The sequence below is a fragment of the Lissotriton helveticus genome, chromosome 7 (genome assembly GCF_964261635.1).
Source record: "Lissotriton helveticus chromosome 7, aLisHel1.1, whole genome shotgun sequence".
Classification (NCBI taxonomy): Eukaryota; Metazoa; Chordata; class Amphibia; order Caudata; family Salamandridae; genus Lissotriton; species Lissotriton helveticus.
In genome coordinates this window covers 1,769,402,694-1,769,410,398 of record NC_136068.1, presented here as the reverse complement: position 1 = coordinate 1,769,410,398, position 7,705 = coordinate 1,769,402,694, and positions in this window count along the sequence as shown.

The window sequence follows — 7,705 nt, the reverse complement described above, 5'->3', positions numbered from 1 at the left end:
CCGGCTTTGCCATCCCCTGCTGATTTGTGCACTAGATATCGGTCGGATCGGACTTTCTGCAACGAGAATGCACTCGGTTGGGTAACCGGGCGGATGCCCACGTTATAGTGGATCCCGTGAGCGGACGTCTGGTGAACCAGGCGGTGGCCGCACTCACGACACCGCACCTAGCTACAGTTTCCTGGCCAGTCCACTCCCATGGGAGGCGCGACACTCTGGCGCCACAAATCGTCCGGTGGAGTTGGTGACCCTCACCCCGGGACTTTAGCGGCTGTGCGGGCCTGCCCGACCTGGCGGCGGTTGTCTCCGCCCCCTTATCGGTGCCCTCGAACGCCGTGGTGGTGGCGCGAGCCGAAGCGGAGAAGTTCCCACAGGCCCTGGAGAAGGAGATCTCCGATACTCGACTTAAGATCCAGTGACCGGGAGGGTCGCGGTCGGCATCTGCTCCCGGAGACGCATGCTCCTGGACCATCACGGAGTACCCCCGGCGACATGGGGAAGCCTAGAGGAGCCAAGGGGACTACCCCAACCGCCTCAGACTCGGAGACCCAGGACAAAGAGGAACATGGGGACCCAAAGAGTTCTGGTGGTGCGTCGATGCAACAGCAGTTCGACCGCGTCCTGGAGGCGATAGCGACCACGCGATCGGCCCTCCAACAGGACATTGCCCAGGTGGCGACGAGCCTTGGTCTCCTTAGAGCGGACCACGGCAAACTGTCGGACCGGGTCAAGGAGGTGGAGAGCTCGGTGAAAACCTTGGAGCCGGCGCAGCGAACCTTGGCTGCGACTATGAAGGATGCCTTATCCCGGATTGCGACCCTAGAGCAGAGAGCGGAAGATGCGGAAGGCCGCAACAGGAGGAACAACATCCGCGTGGTGGGCCTTCCGGAAAAGATCGAGGATGGCGACATGGTGGCATACTTGGAGGCCTGGCTCCGTGACACGGTGGCCCCGGAGGGGCTATCCTCCTTCTACACCTTGGAGCGTGCCCACAGAGTCCCGGCGCGGCCACCGCAGCAGGGACGTGCCCCGAGACCAGTGGTGGCGCGGTTATTACACTTTCGGGACAGAGACTTCATCCTCAATGCCGCCAGGCATAATGGCCCATTCAAAGGGGCGAACAGTCAGGTGAACATCTTCCCGGATTACACCTACGAAACTCAACGCAGGCGGTTCTCCTTCCTGGCGGTCAAGCGCGAGCTCAGGAGCGAGGGCATCCAGTACTCGCTACTCTATCCTGCTAGGCTCCGCATCATTGTCGATGACAAGACTCAATTCTTCGACACCCCGGAGGATGTCTGTGCCTGGCTCGAGCTTTACAGAGCAGGGAAAGATGGCTTCGGCTCCTCATCCCAACAGGCGGAGGGGCCGGAACAGAGACGGCGATCCAGGAGGATTAGGAATCGCCGTGGCCGCTCAGGGGGGCCCTCAACTGCAGAGACGTCGACGGAGCGGAGGGGAGTGCTGGAGGTGTTATCTGAGTTGTCTGGCGCACGGGACGATGCCATTGAAGAGGAAGCGGACCCGGGTGACGAGGGGGCACAGTCGGACTCCGAGGACTCGGTGACCGATAGCGCCCATACACCGGTGATCACACCGAAGTCGGCGGAAGACCTTCTGGATGGACAGGGGTAACGGGGTGAGCTACCTCATTTTGGGAGGGGGCCCGGCGGGGGGGAGGCGGTTGCCGTCCCTTGATGCTGCCAACGGGGGCGGGGAGGGTGGGGTGCCCCTGTTTTTGCCCCGAGGGTCTTTGGTACTGTTTTGGGCTTGTTTTAGTCCTGGTAGCCTGAGCGTCGAGGGCCCACTGCCTCCGCCCGGCCCGCACCTGGCCCTTAAGGCCTTCCTACGGTGGCGACCGCAGGATTAGTAGGGATTATTGGGTTGTTAGAGGGCAAGGTTTGGATGGGATCTGGATGGTGCTGTTTGGGTCCTGTTCTGGGGAGGGTGGGTGGGGGTTTGGTTCGTTCTTGGGTTGTTTGGCCTTGGTTGGGGAAAATGGCCGCCATCAGTGCTGGGATGTATGATGTACTTTTTTTGTGGGGACCCGGATGGGGAGACTGTGCGAGAACGATATGGGACAATGGCTGATGTTGCTAATTTGAAATGTGTTACTTGGAACGTGCGGGGCTTCATACTATGTCCAGGCGCCACAAAGTCCACGCTTATTTAGTGCGTAGGGGAGTGCAAATGGCGCTGCTGCAGGAAACTCATCTGAACAAGGCGGAAGGGGAGGCGCTACAGCGTAGATGGAGGGGGCAGGTCTTCTACACATCGTACTCCGCGTATGCCAGGGGGGTGCTAATTTGGGTTAGAGCTGGGGTCCCCTTCCAGGTCACGAACACAGTGATAGATCCAGAGGGGCGTTACGTGGCCATTTCGGGCACTTTAGGAGGGAGGGACTTGAACGTTTGCTGTATGTACGCTCCTAATATAGACCAGACTGCCTTCCTTTCCAGGTTATCGGGCTCGTTGGCCCACTTCTTTTCCGGGCCTCTTTTGCTTGGAGGAGATTTCAACTCAGTAGTGGACGTAGACACTGACCGCTCACATCCACCCCTTCCCGATTCTCCGGTTCGTCGCACGGCTAAGGGTCGTAAGGATTGGCAGACCCACTGGGGTCTGACGGATATCTGGAGGGCGCACCACCCCACATCTAGGGACTATTCATACTTCTCGAGCCTACATGAGTTGCATGTCAGACTGGATGGATTTCTTGGCTCGCCCGAACTGGTTTCGGCAGCGGTCCGATCTGAGTACCTGTCCAGGACCATTTCAGACCATAACCCCCTCCTGCTGGACCTTCGCTGGCTCCCCGGGGCGCCGGCGGTGCCCACCTGGAAGTTACGACCCGAGATTCTTGAGGACAGTGTTTTCAGGGCGGACCTGGGGGATAAGGTATCGGAATATTTTGCGTCCAACAGCGGCACCGCGAGTACAAGAGCGTTAGAGTGGGACGCTTTTAAGGTAGTGGTGAGGGGTTACTGCATCTCTAAAAAGGTGGGCATGAGGCGAGTTATCCTAGCTGACTTAGACGCAGCGGACCGGAAGCTCCGCGAGCTGGAAGTTCGCCGCCCCGGGTGCCCGGAATTACAGGTACACACGGCGGGGGCGAGGGAGAAGGTGGCGGCGGAGGTCGAACGGCTTCGCTGTTTTGACTACAAGGCCTACACGGTCCGGTCCATCGCGGAGGGGGACAGATCGAGCGCGTTGTTGGCATGGCTGGCCAACCCTACGCGTCAGTCCTCATTGACGACAAGTATGCGTGAGGCGGACGGAACCGAGGTATACACTCAACCGGAGATTCTCAGCTGCTTCCGGCATTATTACGAAAGTTTGTACCGCAGTCGCTCCGCCCGAGACCCTGACCGGCTCGATAATTATCTACGCCCACTGGAGCTCCAAACAGTGGAGCGCGAAGTGGCGAAAGCCCTGGGGACCGACATAGAATTGGGGGAGATCCGCGGTGCCATTAAACGGATGGCGAGAAATAAGACCCCGGGCCTGGACGGCCTGCCCGTGGAGTTTTATGCAGCTTATGCTGACCTCCTGGCCCCTAGGTTATTGGTGGTCTACAGAGAGGCGAAGAGGTTGGGGCGGCTCCCGAGCTCGATGTGTGAGGCGTTGGTGGTTCCTCTCCTCAAACCGGGAAGGGACTCGTCAGACCCGGGGTCTTACCGTCCCTTATCGATGCTGACGGTGGACTATAAGATACTGAGCAGTATCTTGGCCTCGAGGCTGCTGGGACACATGAGTTCCCTGGTGCATGAGGACCAAGCAGGTTTTATCCCAAGGCGTAACACGACTATGAACATTCGCAGGTTGTTCCGTTTGCTAGGGGAACCGTTTGTGGATGCCCCGTCCCCGGTTGTCTTATCGGTGGACCTAGAGAAGGCTTTTGATAGCCTGGAGTGGGACTACCTTTGCACGGTGCTGCGGAGATTCGGCCTTGGTGAGGGCTTCATCAGATGGACCGCGGTTCTCTATGCCTCTGCATCGGCCAGGGTCCGGGCGGGACCACTGATTTCCTCGCAATATCCGGTAGAACGAGGCACGAGGCAGGGGTGTTCGTTGTCCCCACTTCTCTTTGCACTGGCGGTGGAACCACTCGCGCTGCATCTTCGATCGGGAGCCCACTATATGGGCCTGTGGACGCCTTCGGGCCCGCACTACGTTTCGCTGTATGCTACGATCTGTTGCTCTTCCTAGAGGACCCCCTCGACGCTTTACATGGAGCGGCGACGGCGCTCACGGAGTTTGGGGAGGTTTCGGGCCTCCGGGTGAATTGGTCCAAGACCTGTCTTTTCCCGGTTCGTAAGGGTGCCCCCGCCCCTACTCCAAGTAGGGAGATTAGATGGGAGCCCGACTGCTTTAAGTACCTGGGGGTATTCGTCTATCACGACCCATCCGACCTCCTGGATGGGAACATTGCCCGCAGCACTCGAGCACTTCGAGGCTGCATGGACTTCTGGGCCACGCTGCCGCTCTCGGTGGCGGGACGGATCGCTCTGCTTAAAATGGTGGCGCTTCCCAGGCTCTTATATTATTTCCGGACACTACCGATCTGGGTCCCACCGGCCACGTTTCGACTATTACGATCTATGGTGGTCGGATTCCTCTGGGGCTCGGGCCGCCGTCGGGTGGCCCTTAAGACCCTGATGAGGCCGAAAGATGAGGGGGGCTTGCGGTGCCGGACTTCGAAAAGTATTATCTGGCGGCGCAGCTCCAGACCTTCACCCAGGCGATCGCCCGGGAATTCCGAGGCCCGGAAGACAGAAGGGGGACGGGCATGGCCAGGCATGTTCTCTCCTTCATAGCGCTGCAACAACGTTTGGCCCTGCGGGATTTGTCGTTGGAGGAGCGGACCGTCCGCCTTTGTTGGAATCGGGCTCACGCCCGGGGCCATCTGAGAACACCATATGCGCCCGAAATACCTTTGGGGATGCTGACGGCCCTCCCCCATGGAGGCGATTGGTCACGATTGGCGGCCTGGGAGGACGCTGGCTTACAGCTGGTTGGGGATCTGTATGAGGACGGGGCGCTCTTGCACTTCCAGGATCTTATCGACCGCTTCGAGATCCCCCGTGGTGACTTTCTGTTGCACTCGGCCATTGTTCGAGCGATCCAGGCGCACTGGAAGAGCGGGCAGGAGGAACCCGCCTTATCTCCGGTATGCCAATACGTGATGATGTCTGCGGGCACGGTGAAGGCGGTCACCTGCCTTTACGGCAGATTGATCAAGGAGGGGTTGGCTCCTCTCACTACTTTGAGAAACCGCTGGGAGGAGGACATTGGCAGGGAGATCCCGGAGACGACCTGGTCCCAGTTGGTGCGGCGAGCCTGGAGGGGCACACGCCACGCCCGTTTTCAGCTGGTCCACTATTACGTTCTCCATAGAGCATATCTGACCCCAGTGAAAATTAAGCGATATTTTGCCACGAATTCGGCGGATTGCCCTAGGTGCCCGGCTCAGGAGGCGGACCTCCTCCACATGTTATGGGCCTGCCCGGGATTATCATCCTACTGGGTGGAAGTGGGGAAGACCCTGGAGGAGGTGACGGGGAGATCCTTATCATTTGATGCGGCGGTGGGACTCCTACACTGGTTCCCTCATACCCCTAAGAATAAAATCTCCAGCAAATTTATCGACCTAGGGCTCCTTCTTGCTAAGCGAGAGGTGACCAGGAACTGGAAGGCACGAGTTGGTCCGACAGGAAGTCGATGGCACAGCGAGCTCTTGAAGTGGGCGGCGGGGGAGAGCACCCTGAGATACCAACTGGCTAGGAGGCAGCGTAATGAGAAGGCGCAGGAGGCAGCGTTGGAGTGGGAAATGTTAGTGCAGGCCCTTAGGGATTATTGCGCCCCCAGCGACTCTGAAGGTGAAGAAGCGACTCGCCCCGAGTCCCATTGAAACATTTGCACTATTAGTCCTGTTGCTTTCCCCGTGGGTCCCATAGTACATCCTGTTGCGGTTGTTCTCAGGCGCTGATGGCGGGGTTGGGTGGGATTTACTTTGGTTAGTAGTATTTTGAGGGTGGGGGTTTATCTTTTGGGTTTATAGGCTTGTTTGGAAAAGCAGATGACGGACAGTGGATCATCCGGACCAGCTCTGACATCCTTCTGAGCCCCCATTGCATTTCGCCGCCCGACCCCAGGGTTGTGGGCCGGAAGGCTATGTACGGAACTTACGGTGCGGGGACAGAGGGTTGTATTTCGCTGATGTTGCTTGTGTTATTATGCTGGTCGATTTTGTAACGATTTACTAATTCCTGCAATAAAAATATATTTAAAAAAAAAAAAAAATCATTGATAGGCATCATTCTTTTCTCTGGTATGAAAGTCTGTCTCATGACCTTGTCCATCATAATCTCACGTGGACTTAAATCTGTCTTTTTATCAGTAGTGTTTCTCAGAAACATCAAAACAAGTGGAAGGACATCTGTCCACTTTGTACCTGCAGCTAGGCACATTTTTGCATCTCTGACTTTTATAGTAACATTCTCATGCTCCTCAACACCTGAAATTTCTATTTTATCTTTACAATGGAGCAGTCTGTTTTCGATATGTCTTTTGCCATCTGATAATTTTTCAGCAGTAATTTCATCATTATGTCGCATCTGAAATGTTTCAACCCATTTTGAAAACAAACAGAAAATCACAAAAATGTAGCACAATTTGTCATGCAGTGCCATCTCAATGAAATCCATTTGTAATCTGGTCAATGAACCACTCTCCTGTAATTCTGTTCCCAATCTCACAATTGTTCTCTTAATTGTGTTCACTTGCTGGCAAGTCAGACACCTCTGGTAAAGAGATTCTACGATTTTATGGTACATATTGTCCATGTCAGTAATCATGCTATTTGGTAAAACTACTCTGTCATCTTTGTGTATCCAATTCTCATCCTCATCTCGCTGTCTAAAATCTGTTCTCAACCATGTGTTTCTCAACCATGTGTTTTTCTCCTCATGAGTTGCATCATCTTGTAAATCTTTGACTCCCTGCCATGTTTCAACTACAGATGTTAGTATTAGTGAACCCAAAGCATGTTCATCATTCTTTTTGTATGCTGTACATATCACGACAGCAAACCTTTCTGCAAATTGAATATCATCAATCAACCCTTTAATCAAATTTGCATTTCTGATAAGTGAACCTGCAGAAGTCAATGTTTCAATCTGTTGATAAATTGCGTCCTTCACTTTGATGTCTTCACTCAAAAGAACATCAATTTTATTCCAACATTTTGGAAGTACATTTAATCTTTTTGAACTGTTTTCTTGTTCTTTAATTAATCTTGTATCTGTTTTGTCTGACTGTTCATTAACAAAATTTTGTAATGGCAATGAAGCCATCTCAATCTCTTGAATCATTACTTGTCGCTGTATTTGTAGCTGTTCATTCAGCTCATTTATCTCAATCTCCTTTTCCTTTGAACATAATTTTGACTCATCAGGCTGTGTTAATTCAATTAGGTCAATGTCAGACTTCTCACTTACCAGAACTGAAGTCATCTCTGTTTCCTGCTGAGTTGTAATCCCTACTAGTTCAATCTCAAGTACAATAGAATAAACCTTTTCAGTTAATGGGGACTTTAAAACTGCGGAAATAGTTTCATCTTTTCTAAGTACAGGGATTATCTCTGTTTCCATAATTTTCATAGACTCCTTTAAATTATTTGTTGAATTCACATAACTAGGAATAT